This window comes from Pleurodeles waltl, chromosome 7, assembly GCF_031143425.1.
Source record: "Pleurodeles waltl isolate 20211129_DDA chromosome 7, aPleWal1.hap1.20221129, whole genome shotgun sequence".
NCBI classification, from domain to species: Eukaryota; Metazoa; Chordata; class Amphibia; order Caudata; family Salamandridae; genus Pleurodeles; species Pleurodeles waltl.
In genome coordinates, this window is record NC_090446.1 from 45,710,164 (window position 1) to 45,731,771 (window position 21,608).

General features: G+C 46.6%; 1 protein-coding gene across 1 annotated transcript in view; it reads right to left on the reverse strand.

Moving 5' to 3' along the window:
* Positions 1-8,041, reverse strand: part of LOC138303599 (uncharacterized) — a 31,152-nt gene extending 23,111 nt beyond the window's left edge. Inside the window, exons 1-2 of the mRNA XM_069242885.1 lie at positions 7,469-8,041; positions 6,601-7,426 (exon numbers count right to left, since the gene is read on the reverse strand). The gene's annotated coding sequence lies outside the window, so the exon portion shown is untranslated. The remainder of the gene's footprint in view (positions 1-6,600; positions 7,427-7,468) is intronic.
* Positions 8,042-21,608: the final 13,567 nt, after the last annotated feature.

Here is a 21,608-nt window from a genome sequence, read left to right on the forward strand (position 1 = left end):
AATATTGGGCCAGATGAGAATGAAAGTGAGAATGTACTTTATTTCTTATAATGTAAAATATTGTCTGGGATCAACTCCTGAGGTCAGGCAGGCCTTCAGCGAAGGAGTACGCCCCCACCAGGTTGCATTTTATATTACGGCCCATCGCATACACCAATGGAGTGGTTTGAATGGGTAGAGAAAATAGTAATCCATTCTAAGTCAGAATTGTAGGAGACATTAACATATGGACATAAACACAAGAATATTCAGCCAGCATTAGGGTAATTAACTCACTCCATCCACTAGGTCTTCCCCAGTTAGTTACTGGCTCTACACATTGAGCTGCCATACTCTAGACTTCATTCTTTCCACCATAAGAAGGAGAAACGTTCTTGATGCTACTGAACTTCCTTGGACAGACCATGTTTTGGTCCTAATCGACATGGATGCAATGCAAACAAGTAATGATGACCATAAAGCCCTTTTAACATAGATAAATGCCTGAAATGGGACCAGAGCACCCACAGATAAAATAAGAATTGCTGGCACCCACAATGGGTGCTGGCTGAGGAGCTCCCAGGGCTTGCAGGGCCAACCCCCCTACTATATGTTAACTGTGGGTGTTCTGGGTGGGACCGTGACACACCCAAAAATAACTTTACAAAAAATCAGGAACTACACATCTATTATTAACTGTTCCCCACCCTCTGGCAGATTTACATATTGTGTCCTCTGTTTTGGTGCCCCAATCTGACCAGGGGTACAACCAACATGTTACAAAAGTGTTGAGGGGGACTGCAGGGAGCACAGCAACCCCCAACAAGAAGCATAAGACTCCTATCATTACATGCATGACCCAAGAGAGATTTCCATCATTTTAAAAGCACTCTGAAACGGAGCTGTATGCTTTTCAGTCAGAGTGCGGGGACCTCTTGTGGTCGGTTCTACGGCTGCTTTTTGTGATTGTGTGTTAAAAAAAGACTCCTGCACATCTATAGGGCCAGATTTACTAACCTTTTGTGCTGGGTTTGCATCACATAAATGACACAATCCTACACAAAGCATTTTTTGCTTGTTTTACATTCCAGAGCAAAACATGTTTTGTGCAAGAACGTTGCAGAAAAGTAACGCAAAGCAGCACGAAGCTGCATCAGAGGAGTACTACATGGCTACACATGGGTGCTCCCATGAAACCACTCATGCTTTTTGAAGTAAACCCTACCTACTAACAAAAGCAGACATAGTTTTGTCCCATAAATAACGTCAATTTGAAGCAGGCGTTAAAACGGGAAAGGCGTTTAATTCTCTTAACTTGTACAACACACATACAAAGTAGGAAAACGTATACAGTCTGTCTAGGCATTGTATTTTGAAAGGGTACCCTTGCAGTACAAAACCTATGCTAGACTCACATACACACCCTTGCACTACGGTGCAAAGGTGTGTGACTGGCGCTCAGCAGCCTGATTGTGCGCCGGCTCTAGGGAGCAGGGAGGAGAGTGCCATATCTGTGTAGGTATGCCACTTTCCTCCTCCCTCCCTGTCATACAACGAGGCGCAGTAACTTCAGGTGCCGTGCTTCCTTGTGTGACAGGTAGGTAGATCTGGCCATTGAGTTGTTTGGAATAAAAATGCTTTATTTTCAATCTTTTTGAACAAATAAATATTATACATTACCCTGTGTGTATCTACGGGGATTAGTTTGGAATATGGCTATCGATAAATTGCTGTGGTGAGTTTTTGACAAAGTCGGTAGGCCTGCTTTATATAGATTAGTGTTCTGGCTCTTTGACAAAGACAGTAGATCTGCCTTACTTAAAATTACATCTATTTAAATTGTTAGAGTAAAATAAACACAAACAAATCACTGAAAAAACAAAGGTTAAAGTGACGATATAGTTAGGTCTGTTTATTTTAATTTACTGTTACTGTTTATTTTACTTTACATTAAAAAACGCTAAAAAAGTCACTGAAAAACACAGTAATCAAAATGATGTCATAGTTTGGTGACAAGTAACATTTTAGACTTTTAAAACCCCTGAAATTCACCAGTTATAGTTAACTGAAGTACCCATAACTTGTGCCCTCGTGATCTTACATATTACATCACATATGACATGTTAACATCACTCATGGCATCGCAAATGACATTAATGACATCACTGGGCATGACAATGGTGCATGCTAAAGGAATATAACTTAAAGTTAACTTAAAGTGTATTAGTGCAAAACATATCCTTCCTTAGATGCCTGAACTTATTATATTGAAACTTGAATAAAGTAATGAAACATGGACGGCTCGTCCATTAATTAATCATTTGAACCATTTGTTAAATCAAACAAACAATTTTATGCGAGAAATTCCGGAATAAGTCATGCCCAAGTGGGCTTTGATAACCAATTACTAAACTTGTTTATACTAACACCACTTCCCATCAAAACCAGAATCCTCTAAAAATAAATACAGTGATAAACTTAATTTCCAATATTCCAATACTCCCACTAATGATGTGTGGCATATAATGTATTAATTGCCACATATCGTTAATGAAACAAAGTCCTCATGCCCCAATAGGCCATTCCTCATGTCATCCTGTCCCTTCTCAACATTATATTATATGACACCAGCACAACAAATGAACAGTTAATTACACCAACCTTTGATATCTAATTTCATAAAGCTCAGTGCCCTATCTTAATTAAAAACATTAAAACTAAAATAAAAGTGTGCTTGGTTAGGGGTTGAATCCCTCTCTTCCTTGCAGAATCTTCTAAATGTATTGCAATGAAGGCCGTGGTATTGAGCTCTATTATGTATGCAGATTCCAATTTTCTAAAGCTTGTCTCCCTATCCCGCTCTCTGTTGTTTCTGGATACAGAATCAATTACGAAATACCTCAGTTCTTCAGCATATCCGTTATGTTTTTCTTCAAAGTGTACACACATACACAAACACACACACACAAACCACACACGCACAGTATTACAATACTATGGTGGTCATTCTGACCCTGGCGGTCTTTGACCGCCAGGGCGGAGGACCGCGGGAGCACCGCCGACAGGCCGGCGGTGCTCCAATGGGGATTCCGACCGCGGCGGTAAAGCCGCGGTCGGACCGGCACCACTGGCGGGGTCCCGCCAGTGTACCGCCGCCCCATTGAATCCTCCGCGGCGGCGCAGCTTGCTGCACCGCCGCGGGGATTCCGACCCCCCCTACCGCCATCCAGATCCCGGCGGTCGGACCGCCGAGATCCGGATGGCGGTAGGGGGGGTCGCGGGGCCCCTGGGGGCCCCTGCAGTGCCCATGCCACTGGCATGGGCATTGCAGGGGCCCCCGTAAGAGGGCCCCTACATGTATTTCACTGTCTGCTGCGCAGACAGTGAAATACGCGACGGGTGCAACTGCACCCGTCGCACAGCTTCCACTCTGCCGGCTCGATTCCGAGCCGGCTTCATCGTGGAAGCCTCTTTCCCGCTGGGCTGGCTGGCGGTCTGAAGGCGACCGCCCGCCAGCCCAGCGGGAAAGTCAGAATTACCGCCGCGGTCTTTCGACCGCGGAACGGTAACCTGACGGCGGGACTTTGGCGGGCGGCCTCCGCCGCCCGTCAAGGTCAGAATGAGGGCCTATATGCATATATGTGTTTGTGTGTATTTACTTTACAAAAGAAAAAAAACCTTTGAAATTCACCAAAAAAACAAAGGTTGAAGAGCATTATGGATAGGTGAAGTGTCAGTTAAAATACACTGTTTTAAACAAAAAAAACAGTGAAATTCACCAGTTATAGTTATCTCAAGTAACTGTAACTTGTGCAGTGTTGTCATCAATGATGCCATTTTAGATGCTGAGATGATGTTATCAGTGATGTCATAGAACATGTCATGATGATGTAATATAGGAAGCGATTAGCGGTTCATGGCTGGGGCACAAGTTATAGAGGACTGTGACCAGGTCCTGCGTCCAACCGTCACCTTCTGCCATGCGTGGCATGGGGACAGCCGCAAGGCCTGGCCTAAAGTCCATCTCACACAGCCTTTTGTAATATATTGTTTTGCTCTACTAGGTGTCCGTGAGAAAAACACACATGACACCCCTCTCACATGCTCCAGGGGGTCAGGGTACCCCTTTGATGCCTCTGTATACTTCTTTTTTTAATTTTTCAGGACACAGGGACTGAGTCCCTGTGTCATGAAATGGCACCTGCAACATTTATTTTGATGCTGCGGGCAGCCAATCAAAGCATACCACCTGGCAGCCTTCGTGGGAGCCTCTCGCTTCTGCGGGAGTACGACCGACAACCGACGGAGAAAAAAAAACCTCATCCAATCAGATGGCTCCATTTTGAATTTGTGTGAGTGCGAGACTCTTGTGAACTCAAATGCCCAGATATACAAATATTTTTTAAACTTAATTTCTCAAAAACTACTCAACACATTTACATCTTCTCACAAAAAAAACACTTTCTGGATCAAGATCTAGCTTCCTGCCAAATATAGTCTCCCATTCCTAAAAAGGTCTATGCAAAATGCAGGAGCAAAATTGGTTGTTGGACCCCCTTTTTTCTCAGTCCCAGCTTCATGATTCACCTTGAAACTTTCCCAGAAGGAGATGAGGTGAAGGAAATTTTTTGGAACGTTTCATGAAGATTCGTCGAATGCCCCAAGGTTATTAGCTAACCAAGGAATGCTCTTCCTATGGAAACTCAGAAGTAACTGCTGTAACTACCCACCGGCGTCTGCCAATGGGTTACCTGAATGCGGGATGGGGAGCAGGTTGAGCAGCACTGACTGGAGAGTGGGGAGGGTGTATGGCAAAAGTGAGGGGTAAGGGACACTGGGGGGCTGAAAAGAGAGTGCACGTCTGTAGAGGAAAAGAAGGAGAGAGTAATAAAAACATATGCACCCCAATGCAGTGGTTACCAAACTGTTGTCCGGGGACCCCTGGGGGTCTGCAAAGCCTCCTCAGGGGGTCCACGACGGCTTAGAAAATTACATAGTATTAACAGATTAGGTCCCCAGCTTTCAGTAATGACTCATTGGGGGGGTCACCAGATTCCACTAAGGATTCAGTTGGGGTCCCTGGGTTCCAGTAATGATAAAGTTGGGGTCCACAGAAGTCAAAAGGTTGGGAACCACTGTTCCAATTGAATACTTAAACCTAAATTGAAATGTTCTGGAAGGATAAAACTCAAACAGTCAGAACTGTGAGGGACCCAAATGTTCCTTGACAGGAGAAACACAATGATAGAGAAGAAAGCTTTGAATCATGAGCAGCTACCTGAGATAGATAACAAAGTCACCCAATCGTAAGCAAGGGGCAGATCCAAAGCCCACTTTTCGTGTGAGTAATGTACTGGAAACAATAATCCTTTAAAACAAACTGCTAGTGCTCACTATAGCTAAGACCTGAAAAAAGAGAGAGAAGCTAGATGGATAAACAGTGAGACAGAAAAAAGAAAAGCAAAATAGAACAGAGCAAGAAAAGAGAAAGAGAAAGGAAAGGGGGAGAACATGTGACAGTAAGAATGAAAAGAAAAAAGATAGTAAATGTGAGAAAGAGAGAGAAAAGAAAAGAAAATAGGGACAGTGACAAAGAGAAAAAGAAAGGGGAGGAAAGAGAGAGCTGGGTGAGGAAGAGCGAATAGAAAAGGTAGAATACAAGAAAGAAATTCAGGACAAAAAGAGGAACAAGAGTGATGGTGAGGTAGAAAAACATTTGAGAAATGAGAAATCAAAGAGACAGGGAAGCCCAAAGAGCGAAGGAAAACAAGACAGAGGTGAGAAGAGAGAAAAGGAAGAACACCATGGAAAAGGTGGGAAAGAGAGAAGAAATACTGAGAGAAGGAAATAGAAAAGGAAAGGAAGGAAGAAGGCAAGAAAGGAAAAGAGAAGAGGCAGAATGGGTAACAGTACCAGAAATGGGAGAAGTAGACGGTGAGGAAGAGAGGTGGAATGAAGCGATGGGAGAGCGAGGGAAAGTCTACAGGTAATGGAAGGAGGGACAGAGAAGTGAAACACAAGCAAGAGGAGTAGAACTAGACAGAGATGAGGAATACAGGAATGAGAGAATTGAGATGGAGAGAATGTGTAAAGAGACAAAGGAAACAGGCAGACCGGGAGGTAGAATAACTCTAGAAGAAGAGGGTGAAAGGGAAAGAGGGAAGATGAGAAAGAGCCAAAGAAAGACAAGAAGGGGAGGGAGAAGGTAAGAATGAAGACTTCAGAAAATAGATGTACTTTACAGGCATGTAGATAGTGGAGAGACAACTGGTCTGCTGCAGTTCACTCACCTGTAAACAGCGGAGTGGTTTACTGCAGTTCACGCACCTGTAGACAGCGGTGTGGTCTGCTGCAGTTCACGCACCTGTAGACAGCGGTGTGGTCTGCTGTAGTTCACGCACCTGTAGACAGCGGTGTGGTCTGCTGTAGTTCACGCACCTGTAGAAGCGGTGTGGTCTGCTGCAGTTCACGCACCTGTAGACAGCGGTGTGGTCTGCTGTAGTTCACGCACCTGTAGACAGCGGTGTGGTCTGTTGCAGTTCACGCACCTGTAGAAGCGGTGTGGTCTGCTGCAGTTCACGCACCTGTAGACAGCGGTGTGGTCTGCTGCAGCTCTCGCACCTGTAGACAGCGGTGTCTTGTGGTCTGCTGCAGTTCACGCACCTGTAGACAGCGGTGTGGTCTGCTGTAGTTCACGCACCTGTAGACAGCGGTGTGCTCTGTTGCAGTTCACGCACCTGTAGAAGCGGTGTGGTCTGCTGCAGTTCACGCACCTGTAGACAGCGGTGTGGTCTGCTGCAGCTCTCGCACCTGTAGACAGCGGTGTCTTGTGGTCTGCTGCAGTTCACGCACCTGTAGACAGCGGTGTGGTTTGCTGCAGCTCACGCACCTGTAGACAGCGGTGTCTTATGGTCTGCTGCAGCACACACACCTAAAGACAGCGGTGTCTTGTGGTCTGCTACAGCTCACGCACCTGTACACAGTCGTGTGGTCTGCTGCAGCTCACGCACCTGTAGACAGCGGTGTATTGTGGTCTGCTGCAATTCACGCACCTGTAGACAGCGGTGTGGTCTGCTGCAGCTCACGCACTTGTAGACAGCGGTGTCTTGTGGTCTGCTGCAGCTCACGCACCTGTAGACAGCGGTGTCTTGTGGTCTGCTGCAGCTCACGCACCTGTAGACAGTGGTGTGGTCTGCTGCAGTTCACGCACCTGTAGACAGCTATGTGGTCTGCTGCAGCTCACGCACTTGTAGACAGCGGTGTCTTGTGGTCTGCTGCAGCTCACGCACCTGTAGACAGCGGTGTCTTGTGGTCTGCTGCAGCTCACGCACCTGTAGACAGTGGTGTGGTCTGCTGCAGTTCACGCACCTGTAGACAGCTATGTGGTCTGCTTCAGCTCACGCACTTGTAGACAGCGGTGTCTTGTGGTCTGCTGCAGCTCACGCACCTGTAGACAGCGGTGTCTTGTGGTCTGCTGCAGCTCACGCACCTGTAGACAGCGGTGTCTTGTGGTCTGCTGCAGTTCTCTGGAAACTGTCCTCTCTGTAATCGCTTCTCTTTCCTTTTTTCCTCTTCTTCTCCTCTCTGACCTTTTACTGCAGTTTCTTTCCCTTGCACTTCCTTCACCTACTCTCTGCCCTTTCCCTGCAGCTTCTTTCCCTTGCACTCCCTTCACCTCCTCCCTACCCTTTCCCTGCAGTTTCTTTTCCTTGCACTCCCTTCACCTCCTCTCTGTCCTTTCCCTGCAGTTTCTTTCCCTTGCACCCCCTTCTCCTCCTCTCTGCCCTTCCCCTGCAGTTTCTTTCCCTTGCACCCCCTTCTCCTCCTCTCTGCCCTTCCCCTGCAGTTTCTTTCCCTTGCACTCCCTGCTCCCCCTGTCCGTCCGTGTCCTGCACCCTGTAGTGTGACTCTCCTCTGTCCTTCTGCTCCCCTGTGGCTGTCAGACCAAGTCCACCTTCCTTCCCGGGCAGGGACGCCCCCACCTCCCAGGGCGGCCTCTCTTCCTCCCAGTCACGGGAACATGTCCAAAGTCCCGGTCATTAGACGGCATCCATGATAAAAGGGCTTCTTCGGCTGCACTTTGTGGACTTGTGTAAGCACAGTGCTTGGTGGGGCGCCAAGAAGCCTGCCTGCCCGGTCACCTGGTTTACTGCTTTGTACCAGGCGGTTAATGTTTACCAGGCTCAGCTGCGGGCTCACAAACATGCCAGAGGGATCAGGGCGATCCCGGCGCCCTAGGCCGGATCCCATCACAGACACCAGCTTCTGGGGCGCGTGTACCCACTGGGGGAGCACAGCGCTACGAGGAAAGTTACTACCACCTCCGCAGCAGACGCATCTTGTCAAACCTGGAAGGCCTCCCTCGAGACATCAAAATCAAAGCACTATCTCACCAAAGGGGCCTAGAGGCGGGAATGCCCCAAAATTACCAGGAACAGCCAAGCCCGATCCGAGCCATGGAACTAGCTTGGCCCTGTGTGAGCCGGGTCACCTAAGGACCTCCCTGTGTGAGCCGGGTCACATAAGGACCCCCGTGTGAGCCGGGTCACCTAAGGACCACCGTGTGAGCCGGGTCACCTAAGGATCCAATTTGTGAGTCAGGTCACCTAAGGACCACCGTGTGAGCCGGGTCACCTAAGGATCCAATTTGTGAGTCAGGTCACCTAAGGACCACCGTGTGAGCTGGGTCACCTAATATCCCACCGTTTGAGCTGGGTCACCTATAGACCCACCGTGTGAGCCGGGTCACCTAAGGACCCACCGTGTGAGCCGGGTCACCTAAGGACCCACTGTGTGAGCTGGGTCACCTAACGACCCACGGTGTGAGCCGGGTTACCTAATGACTGACCGTGTGAGCTGGGTCACCTAACGACCCACTGTGTGAGCCGGGTCATCTAAGGACCCACTGTGTGAGCCGGGTCACCTAATGTCCCACTAAGTGAGCCGGGTCACCTAATGACCCACCGTGTGAGCTGGGTCACCTAATGTCCCACTAAGTGAGCCGGGTCACCTAATGACCCACCGTGTGAGCCGGGTCACCTAAGGACCCACCGTGTGAGCCGGGTCACCTAAGGACCCACCGTGTGAGCCGGGTCACCTAATGTTCCACTAAGTGAGCCGGGTCACCTAATGACCCACCGTGTGAGCCGGGTCACCTAAGGACCCACGGTGTGAGCCGGGTCACCTAATGACCCACCGTGTGAGCCGTGTCACCTAAGGACCCACCGTGTGAGCCGGGTCACCTAAGGACCCACGGTGTGAGCTGGGTCACCTAATGACCCACCGTGTGAACCGGGTCACCTAATGACCCACCGTGTTAGCCGGGTCACCTAATGTCCCACTAAGTGAGCCGGGTCACCTAATGACCCACCGTGTGAGCTGGGTCACCTAATGTCCCACTAAGTGAGCTGGGTCACCTAATGAACCACCGTGTGAGCTGGGTCACCTAAGGACCCACCGTGTGAGCCGGGTCGCCTAATGTCCCACTAAGTGAGCCGGGTCACCTAATGACCCACCGTGTGAGCCGGGTCACCTAAGGACCCACGTGTGAGCTGGGTCACCTAATGACCCACTGTGTGAGCTGGGTCACCTAAGGACCCACCGTGTGAGCTGGGTCACCTAAGGACTCACGGTGTGAGCTGGGTCACCTAATGACCCACTGTGTGAGCCAGGTCACCTCAGGAACCACTGTGTGAGCAGGGTCACCTAATGACCCACCGTGTGAGCTGGGTCACCTAAGGACCCACGGTGTGAGCTGGGTCACCTAATGACCCACTGTGTGAGCCAGGTCACCTAAGGAACCACTGTGTGAGCAGGGTCACCTAATGACCCACTGAGTGAGCTGGGTCACCTAACGACCCACCGTGTGAGACGGGTCACCCAATGACCCACTAAGTGAGCCGGGTCACCTAATGACCCACTGTGCAAGCCAGGTTACCTAATGACCCTCCGTGTTAGCTGGGTTACCTAATGACCCACTGTGTGAGCTGGGTCACTTAATGACCCGTGTGAGCTGGGTCACCTAATATCCCACCATGTCAGCTGGGTTGCCTAATGACCCACCGTGTGAGCTGGGTCACCTAATGACCCACCGTGTGAGCTGGGTCACCTAATTCCCACCATGTGAGCTGGGTTACCTGATGACCCACCTTGTGAGCTGGGTCACCTGATGACCCACCGTGTGAGCTGGGTCACCTAATATCCCACCATGTGAGCTGGGTTACCTAATGACCGACCGTGTGAGCTGGGTCACCTAATATTCCACTGTGAGCTGAGTCGCCGTGAGCTGGGTTACCTAACGGCACACCGTGTGAGCTGGGTCACCTAATGTCCCACTGTGTGAGCTGAGTCGCCTAATGGCCCACCGTGTGAGCTGTGCCACCTAACGACCGGGTCAGCAACGGCATGAAGGAATATCACAAGAGTCCTAAAAAGCAAAACATAGTTATCTTTCGAAATATTTAAGAGTATTTAAGTGTTTCAAAGTAATTCAAAAGGTAACTACTGCATTCAAAGGCAGTTGTTAAAAATGGTTATGTTGTTAAGGTGCGCGTGCACCTAAATTTATTCCCTCAAGATACATCTACTGAAGAATGCCTGACGTGGATGACCAATCAGACATTTACATATTTGCTGTGCACTGCATAGTCAATAATTTGATTATGGACGCAGCAAGCATGGTGTGTTCAATCGCGCGCGCATTGCACAACCTACCGAGCTGCATCGCTTCTAAGGCTCTCAGTCTGTGCCCCACCATAGACCAGATTCCGTGTAGGGGTCACAAAAAGTGCTCTCACGTTTCACAGCTTTCGGTAACTCAAATCTGCTGGAATTTATGGTGGGAATGTGCGGCACAGGTCAGCAGGTTCACCTCGAAACGGAGGAAAACGCGGGTTATTCCTGCATGATTTCTCGTTCAGAAGGGTGGATACTGGAATGGAGAGGTAATACCACAAACATGAAATACCACACCCTGTGGTACCAGCATTCGCCGGGTGCGCTGCTACCTCACAGAACACTGGGGCAGACGGAATAGGGGACTCATTTACCACATTTTTGCTTTTTAGGAAAATAAGTCACAGTGATCTTGGGTGTTTTTCCCAGGATCACACATGTGGGTCATGGGTGAAGTGGGGACATGAGCCCACGATTCCTATGTAAAAAGTCTGGAATTCAGGCCTCTATATTATCAATACCCTAGGGGCACCGAATTATGTATAGTTGTCTTTCAACTAAATGTTCACCATGGTGGTTTTTAGGAGCCCATTTAGATCTGTTTTTCAAGTTCTCTCTGTTTTTTACTGTCTGACCCACAATTTTAGATCCATCATGGATTGTACTTTATCCCTAGGACTGAAACCCGTGACCTACATTGTATACTTTGTGCAATAAAATGTGAGCCCAGGATTACAAGGTCCAGTTCCACGTGTCTTCCTTATTCCAGGGAAAATAATCCACATCCATTTACCACCTGCTTGAACCGGGTGGTAAATGAGTGCAGGGCCTTTGTATCTACCCTTGGGGCCCAGTGTGAAAGATACGGCACATTTCTGGTGCCCTTCGGCAGCCTAGCGCACACGCAGGCACCCATGCACCACTGTGCAAGGAGGCCTGCGTCACAGGCAGGATTGTTTCTATGCAGAAAGGACACCTTCCTGCACAAAAATAATCCATGGAGCCTTTTGCCTCTTTCTATGTGTGCTGCAGAATGCAGCACACATAGAAAGAGGAAAAAAACGAGGAGATATTTCTGCTCATTGCGCCTCCCCAGGGGAGGCATAAGATTTTGACACATTCCCAGGTTTACAATGTCTTGCGAATCTGGGGCAGCATCAAATCCAATGGGTGTTGTGTGGGAAAACCCACCACAATGCCCATGGAAGGCCTGTCTGCTGCAGTGTAAGGCAACACTGCGACTTGAGCTGCAGTACCTTCCACCATATCTACAAGGCCAGGAAGAGCCATGCAAAGTGGCTTTGCGTGGCCTTGTAGATATGGGCTTGCACAATGCACCAACAGTGCGTCACAAGAAGTGTTGCATCGGCTGTGTTCGGTATTTTATAAATAAGCGCCAGGGTTTTGTGTACAAAACGAACGCTACTTGAATTCAGGCGTTAAAAGGATAAATGTTCTAATTTCTCCCATCTTTTCCGGCTTTGCATGTGTGATGCATTGTACAGCACATATACAATGTAGAACAAGTTTTAAAAGTTATCTAGGCATAGTGTTTTGTACTGGCTTCCAGTACAAATCCTGTGCTAGACTCACACACACACACCCTTTCACTATTGCACAAAGTTATGTACGTGGTGTCGGCACAAAAAGTATTTGCAGGTGCTAAAAAGGGGAGACGAGAGTGCCCTATCTGTAGACATGGTGCTCTCCTGCTCGGTCCCTCTCATTCAACGCGGTGCAATGCAGCGTTTTTGGCTGCAGCACTGTGTTGGCCGCGTTGGGTGGCTGATTGGTAAATCTTGCCTCTAGTGTTTGTGCCGTGAGCAGATTGTTGGGGTAGAAGACTGAATAAGTGAGTGAAGAGCTGGGGGGCATCTGAAGCCCCCCCATTGTGTAGAAGGGTGGACAGGTGCCAGGCACATCAACCACCTGCTCTTATAAGCTCCACCACACACGAGTCCGCGATTTCTTAATTCCCGGTCCGGGAACACTGAGGTACCCTGAATGGAGGCAGTGGTATTCCCTCTTTGGATTCCACTCTAGGGACCTAAAAGAGCTAGAGCCCAGGGTACTAACTGTGCCATTGGAGCTGGTGACCTTCAGCTGACACAGATCTCTGGAGTAGGTGCACCAACCCTTGGTAGCTCTCAGTGGTTTTGGGATCTGTGGCTTGAGGCTACATGCACATCTGTGCAATGTGTAGATCCACCTACTGTCCTATGCTACTGTAGTTGAAACCTATGACCTGCAGTTTACACATAGATCTCTGCTACAGGCATATTAAGCCACTGGCATCTCATTCATATTGTAATCTTGTATCTGTAGAGCTTGTCATCATCATCCGATCTATGTTCAGAATTTAGTTTGAGTCTGTCTGTCCTGTGCTCCACATGTCTGTCCTGGCAGAGATATTTATGTGTAATCACAAGAAGGCTTCTCACTAAATACTGGCGTTATCAGTGCTTGTTTAGATTACATTAAATAATATTTGCTTATGTCACTGTGTTTTGGGATAGCAAATGCAAAAGCCATAAGCTGCTGAAACTGCAGAAATGAGAACATAGACATAAACTATCAGGCAGGCTGCAGCAGCCCTCTGCAGAATAGATGCCTTTGACCCACTCAGAGGGTTTCTATAGGCTCATTGGCTGTTCCAGGATTTCCTGCCTGTTACCCTCACCATCCTCAGCCTGCCAGGGAGGCAGGTGCCTTCTCTCTGACCTGGACCAAAGGAGCTCAGCCAGGGTCCAGACATCAGGGTGTAAGACAATACAAGTACAGAGGCCCAGGGTTTCTCAGGAGCTGATGAATGCCAGGGTTGCCCAGTACCAATACAGGCCAGTGTGTATGGCTCCTCATGCCTCCCCTGCCATCACCCTAGGCTCTGCTTCTCTTTACTCACTCTTCCAGGTTATATTTCATTGTCCCTCCTCTGATGACGCTCGTCATCACACAAACCTTTCCCTTTGACCTTTCACTTTAATTTGTCACCTTACGCATGATGCACATTTCAACATCTTGTCCCTTATGTGAACTTTCCCAAATTTCATTAAGCATTTTCTCTCTCTTATTTTCTTCATTCTTCCTGGTTCTTTTTGTCCAATTTCTTTTAATTTTATCATTAATTTTGCATGCTCCCCATAATCCTAATAGACAGGCCATAACAATTAATAGACCCCCTAAATTCTTTGCAAGTACACCATTCCAAATATTGCTAAACCAGCTCCCTACTCTGGCAATTCCTTTTCCAAATTTCTCCCACACTCCAGGTTCCTTCAAATCCTTTAAATCTCTAGTTACGTTAGTAAGTATACCTCTAATCTTTTTACTATTGTCTGGTATAAATGAGCAACAATGACGCTCGTTGAGCATCTTGCAGACTTCGCCACTCTTTGCTAAAAGAATGTCTAAAGCAAGCCGATTTTGAAGAGTCAGAGCTCTTTCTGCAGCAAGTTCAGTATCCATCAGGAGTATGGCCCCTGTAAAATTTGTCAGTATATTATCCACAATAGTAGACAACCTTTGAATCTTCCGGGAGTTTAAGATAACCCCTACCGAAGGAATTATAGCTCCAAATATGTCTCCAATGACAGCAGCCGCTGTCTCTCGTTTTTGTCTAGCATGTTGTAATTCAGAAGTTTTAGGTATTTGCTTTAAGTCATCAATCTGGTAAATCTTTGGGAAAACTATTCCCAAATAACATGTCCCATACCATCCCTTAGGGAGACGGTACTAAGCATTAGGTCCACAGATGTAATAGATCCCAGGGATCGCTGGATCCTGTCCATTTAACATAAATGTCCATTTACTCTGAAAAAAAAACACATGTCTGCATTCACTCGTTCCCACAAATAAAGTGTCTTGCTCAGATTTTGGCCTATATATACAAAGCCTCCCTACATGCAGTGCATCTATAGCTAATTTGCCTTGCGTCTTGATTGCGGTGTAAGCATAGTCGTTTGCATATGTGCGTTTTTCTAATCTTTCTCTAATCTTTCCTTCAATGCTTTGCGTCTATCATGAGTGTGATCTAAAAAGCTTTTCTCTACAGGTGTCAATAAGCATGTCAGATTGTTGCGGTGTGCATAGGCTGTCCCAAATGTAAGTGTCGGTTCAAAGAAGCCTCTAACTAATTTTATACTATGCTCCTTAGCCAGTCTGTTCAGAAACTCAATCACAGGCACAAAATAAAACACAACATCCAGATTGGAATAAAAGTATTGCACATGCTCTTGATCATAGAATCTGGTTAATAGCAAACTACAGCTTATCCCGTAAGTAAGCGGAAGGCTATGATAGGTGACCCCTTCTTGTACTGACGAAGGAATCTTTGTATACCCATAACAGTTTCTCGCATCCATTGTCTCAATATACTCATTCAGCAAGCGATAGAAGACATTAGTAGAAAGTTCCCCCTTTGAATTAGTTCCCTCATGCAAGTGTTTTGCATCCTGCTCAAACTTTTCCCACAGTGTTAATGTTGTAGTCTCAGGTTTTGAAGAATTGTTAGTCACTTTCTTATCCAACCACGGCATTCCCACAATCACTCCCACAATTATTATTGCACACACAATACCTATTATAAGACTCAACCAACCACACACCTTACCCTTCTTGTAACTACCTCTATTATAAGCCATGTCTGTAAAGAATCAGATAGCAAACCAACAATCAACTTGAGGGTGATACAAAACCCCTTTTTTTTTTTTCTTTTCTTTGATGCAAAAGTCTCTTTTTCTCCGCGTATATTTACAGCGTTTCTCTCACTCCAGGACCCCTTTGTCAAATCAGGTTAGCAGCTTGTCATAATCAGATTTCTTAAAGTCAAATCAGGTTATCAGTGTCTCATCCGGTAATTTATAAGTCTCTTTTCTTTAGATTTCAGCTTTCGATTTTTAACAAAATCTTTTTCTTTGAGTTACTTCAGGTACTGTAGTATTGGCCTGGTACTTCTCGATCAAAACAGAACGCTAAGAATTCTTGTTGCCATTCAGATGTTGTTGCATATGCCCACTCAGGACCTGCGTACCTTCTATTTGCGGTTCTCTTTCTTTTCAATCTGCGTTCACCTTGCAATTCTCCTTCACTCAGATCTTCTATTCGGGATGTGTCAGTGTCTTCTGTTATTGTTTCACCTGGTATGCTTCTTGTTTTTACAGCCTGTTTCTCTGGCCAGTTATCTCCTTTACGCGTCTTCTTCCGATTTATTTTTTCAAGACGCTGAACAGCACCCTCCTCTTGTATTATGGTGTTTTCTCTTGATGGACCTGCAACTGGCTCAAGGGATGCCGGATTACTTTGGTCTCTTTCTATTATTTCCCCTTCTTCTTCGTCTGGATCTGTAACGGGTTCAAGTTCTAACCCGTATCCGTCTATTTCTGGGAGAACCTCTCCTTGATTTAGTTCTGCTGCTGCCTCTACTGTCACCTCTCTCGAACTCATTCACTGTTTGAGGGACTAGGCTGTTCTCAGTGGGCTCTTCTGCAGTTTCAGTTCTCTCTTGGCTGTTCTCTAGCCCTGAGACTTCCCTCTCTGGAACTGTTGTGCCGGAAACTTCAAGTTCCTCATCAGTTGGGAACGTTACCTTCTTTGTGTGACTGGCATGTATCCAATTTGGAACGCCTGCACATTTCACAGCAGTGGTTGTTTTCAAAATTACTTGATATGGCCCCTTCCAGCGCGGCCCCAAACACGACTTTCTCACGTGCTTCTTGACAACCACCCAGTCACCAGCTTGTAGGGTGTGACCTGGATCTCCGATTGGTGGCAATGTGTTAGCTCTACCTGGTGAGAGAAAGAGCGAATCACATCAGCCAAACCTTTACAGTAGTCCAACACCATATCATCCGTGATATTCACTAGAGCATTTGCAGGTACTGCGGGTAACCTCATAGCTCTACCCATGAGGATCTCATGGGGTGATAGTCCTGTCTTCTTATCAGGGGTGTTCCTCATTGACATCAGCACTAAGGGTAATGCATCTGGACATTTCATATTGGTAGCTGCGCACATCTTTGCCATTCTTGATTTCAGAGTACCATTCATTTGCTCTACTAATCCTGATGCTTCAGGGCGGTAGCTACAGTGCAGCTTCTTTTCAATGTCTAACGTGGCACACAAGAGTTTAATCAGCTCATTGTCAAAGTGTCTGCCCCTATCTGATTCTATAGAGACCGGAAACCCGAACCTGGGTATCAGTTCCCTAAGCAGCAGCTTTGCAACTGTGAGACTGTCATTTCTACGTGTGGGGTAAGCTTCAGTCCAGTGACTGAAAACACACACAATCACCAACACGTATTTCAATCCTCCGCAAACAGGCATTTCAATAAAATCCATTTGCAGCTTGCTAAATGGACCACCAGCTCTCCCTATGTGGCTCAAAGTTACCACAGTCACTTTTCCGGCATTCATCTGTTGACAGATGATGCACCTGTGACAAGTAACCTCTGCGGCGTGTCTGAACTTTGGGTTGAACCAATCGATTTTGAATGACCTGATCATTGCATCTCTCCCGATGTGTGCCTGTCCATGGTAGAGCCTAGCTAACTGTGACAGAAGACTGTTTGGCAAAACTAATTTCCCCTCCTCTGAGACCCTCAAGTCGTCAGCCCTCTGTACACATTGCATTCTTTGCCAGGAGCGTTTTTCCTCTTTGCTAGCACGACCCTGCAGTGTCTTTAACTCATCTAGGGTATCAACCACTCTTAATGCAAGGTTTAAGCATGTGTCATTTTCAGTTTTCGGCATCAATTCCCATTGATCCTTAAACGATATACAGTTCAATGGGCAAAACCTTGCGACTTGATCTGCATAGCCGTTTCCCATGGACACAAAGTCTTGCGACTTAACGTGAGCATTGCATTTCACCACGGCAATTTCAAGAGGTAACTGAATCGCATGTAACAAATCCTTAATTTGTTCACCATTTTTCACAGGAGAACCAGAAGAGTTCATGAAACCTCTCTGCGACCACAATTGGCCAAAATCATGTACGATTCCAAATCCGTACCTGCTGTCAGTATAGATAGTGACTCTCAGATTTTCAGCTGCGTGGCATACCTTAGTAAGGGCAATTAGCTCTACCACTTGTGCGGAATATACTTTCTCAAGCCAGGAAGCTTCAATGATACCAGCTATGGTACATACAGCGTAACCGGCTCTCAGCATTCCGACTGAGTCTCTGAAACAGGATCCGTCAAGAAACATAATGCAGTCATTTTCTTTTAACTGGGTATCTTGAATATCAGGTCGTGGCTTGGTACATAATTCTGTTACCTCAAGACAATTGTGCTCAACTTCCTCTTCATTATTAACCTCAGTATTCTCAGCAGGAAGTAGAGTTGCCGGGTTCAACACAGTACATTGTTTCAGGGAAACATTAGGTGACCCCAGTATCATTGTCTCATATTTGGTAAGACGAGCATTTGTCATGTGCTGAGTTTTGGTTTGAGTCAACAAAATTTCAACTGAATGCGGAACCATTACTGTTAGGGAATGTCCCATCACTATGCCTTCCCAATGCGTGAGGCTCAGACCAACTGCTGCAACTGCACGCAAGCAACCCGGTAAGGCTGCTGCGATGGGGTCCAAGGTAGCTAAAAAATATGCTACAGGGCGATTTGCACCTCCATGGACCTGTGTTAAGACAGACAAAGAACAAGCATCACGTTCATGACAAAACAGTAGAAAAGGCTTTGTGTAATCAGGCATACCCAAAGCTGGTGCCCTGCACATGCACTCTCTCAATTCCATGAATGACTCAAGCTATTCCTTAGACAAAGCTATGGTATACGGCTCATCCTTGATCTCTTTGCCTGTCAGCTTTATCAATGGCTTTGAGATAATCGAGAAGTTGGGTATCCACTGGCGGCAGTAGCCCACCATTCCCAAAAACATCCTGACATCTCTCTTTGTTGTTGGGGGGTTCATTTGCAAAATGGCTGTTATTCTTTCTTTCGATATTCTCCTGGACCCTCTTTCAATTAAGTGTCCTAAGTATTTCACTTCTTTCTGACAGTACTGCAACTTCTTTGGCGACACTTTATGTCCATTCTTTCCCAAATGATTCAGTAAAGCAATTGTGTCATACTTACAGTCATCCCTTGTCCTGGATGCAATTAGCAAATCGTCAATGTACTGCACTAGAGTCGAATTAAAAGGCAGTACTAAGGATTCTAAGTCCTTTTTCAATATCTGATTGAAGATGGACGGTGATTCAGAAAACCCTTGAGGAATTCTGCACCAACTGTACACCTTGTCCAAATATTTGAAACTGAATAAAAACTGGATGTCCTCATGAAGAGGTATCGAAAACAAAGCCTGTGACAGATCTACAACGGTGAACCATTCAGCATCGCACGGAACCTGAAACATAATTACTGCTGGATTGGGTACTATGGGGCAGCATTTGACCACAATCTCGTTTATCTTCCTCAAATCCTGCACAATTCAAACCTTCCCACAGGGCTTTTTCAGACCCATTATCGGTGAATTACATGGGCTGCTCAACACTTCCTTCAGGATTCCCTGTTTCAAAAAGTCAGCAATTATTTGTGACACTTGAATAAGAACATCTTGTGCCATGTGATATTGTGGCACCTGGGGAAACACTGCATATGGCTTCACTTGTACTTTAACTGGTTCTACTCCTTTTATCAGTCCCACTTCCTTTCCTGTCAAATCCCACACTTTCTCGGTCACTGTCCCTTGTAACTCGGCAGGTAAGTCGATCACTGTAAGCACCGGGAACAATGTAATCAAGGGGTAATCTTAATTCGTAGTTCCTGTCTCTAACTCTGAGAACTGACCATCATCCCCTTCATCATCACTGTTTGTCTGCACTTCCATTCCATCATTGGAACAGGTTATCGAACATTTTGTGTTGCACAGTAAGTCTCTTCCCAGTAGGGATACCGGACTCGAATCGCAGACTACAAACTTCTGCAGTCCCTGGAAGTTGCCGATCTCAACCTGAACTGGATCTGTAATTGGATTTGTTAAGTACTGGTTTGCTACTCCGACCACACTTATGGTACGCCCTGAAAGTGGTAATTTCGGAACCTCTGCACTTCTGACTGTAGAGCTCTGGTATCAACCAAGAATGAAACCTTGTGACCCATTACCTTTCCTTCTACATAGGGTCCCCTCTGATCTACTTCTAGGGACGCTGCAAGCCTGCACTCTTCGCTATCTGAGCTGTCATGTGACCACTCCTCATTCATTCCATCTTCACCACGCAATGGGAATTGCTGTACTGTGTTATTTTGACTCATCACTTGACCCATGACCTGCTGAGGAAGCATCACCTGTTGCTGTCCCATCTGAGCCATTGGTAATTGCATTTGCTCTCTAGGTACCATGGGAAACTGCTGTTGCACTTGCTGCATCTGCACTGGTTGAACGTGCGGTATTTGCATTTGCTGCATGGGCTGTAACCCTTGCATCTGAACCATGTTATTTTGGAAGTTTGAATTTTGATTTCTCAATTTTGGACCTCTCACATTTTGTAATGTACCGACATTAGTGCTTTGTTGAATGACACCATCCTGCACCACATTCGGGCATTCCCGCTTCCAATGCCCCATGCCCCCGCACGCGTGACATGGGGACATCCTTTTCATCCCTTGTGCATCATTTTGAACCACAACAGTATTTAAGTCTGGACAGCGGTTCACAAAACCTCAACCTCGACCTCTCGGTTGTGCCTGAAACACACCGTTCACTTGCGGTTGCTGCTGTATCATCTGTTGAACTCCATTTCCCTGTATTCCTGCCTGTGCAGCCCTTATCTGCATCACCATCACTTTCTCCTTTAACTTTTTCTGCTTCAGCTCAATTTCGTCACTACAGTATTTCGCATACTGCAACACCTCATCAATCGGCTTCGCTTGCCAACAAATCAAATGATTCTTAATCATCTGGCTAACCTCTGGTCTCAGACCTTCAACAAATCTGAACACGAGATGGTTCATGTCTTTCGGCTCAATGGTCTCAGTACCACTATAATGTTTAAATGCCTTCAACAACCTCTCATAGTAAGCATGAATTGATTCTTTGACCTCCTGCGAGGTCCGGTCGATTTTCTGCCAATCAGTCACCTTCGGCGACACTTTCTGCTTCAAAAACTCAATTTCCTTGTGATAGTACTTCATCACTTCCTCAGAGGGAGCTCCGGTCACCTTATCCCTTGCCGGCTCCTTCGTCGGCCAGTCTACCCCTCTCTTGCACTCAAGCCACAAATCAGGCGGAACAATGATCTCAAACAAAGTATTCAAGTCTTCCCAGAGACACTTTGCAAGCTTCACAAACCTATCTGTTTGTTGATACCACTTGATCGGTTTCTCTCTCAACCTGGGATAATCATTTGTAACTGATAGGATGTCTCCTCTGGACCACGGCACATGAATTAAAACTCCACCAGCTGTTTCCCTCATTGGTAGTATTTTTACCGAATCCGTATCGGGTGAAGCTTTAGCATGACTCGACCCCGGACTGTCACCTTTTTCTTTATCTCTTTTCTTTGCCCATCTGCCTTCCCACTTTTCTAACGCTCCCCAGATTTGTGCACTCTGAAGTATTTCCTTCAGATGCGCTTTCATTCCAGCAGACCTCATATGCTCAAAGTCTTTTGAGTCAAAGTCTAGCCTGTAACTTCTTTTCAAATGTTTAATGTTCTCAATATCAATGTTGTACTTGTCTGACAAGTTCGCTAATCTCTGATGTACCTTGCCTACCTCTTTAGTAATCTTAGGACACAGGTATCTCAGTTCTGCTTCTGTGTATGATTCTAATCTGTTTACCCCCATTGTTCCGTCCACTAGTTCAGCGGCTTCCACACCCAGTCTCACAAAGTTCAGGTACTCATCTTTCCCTATCCTCTCCGGTTCTATTGCAGTCACTGTAGTCTTCTGCGAAGCATAGGTCTTCTCTAACCACTCATCCAACTGTTGTACTGT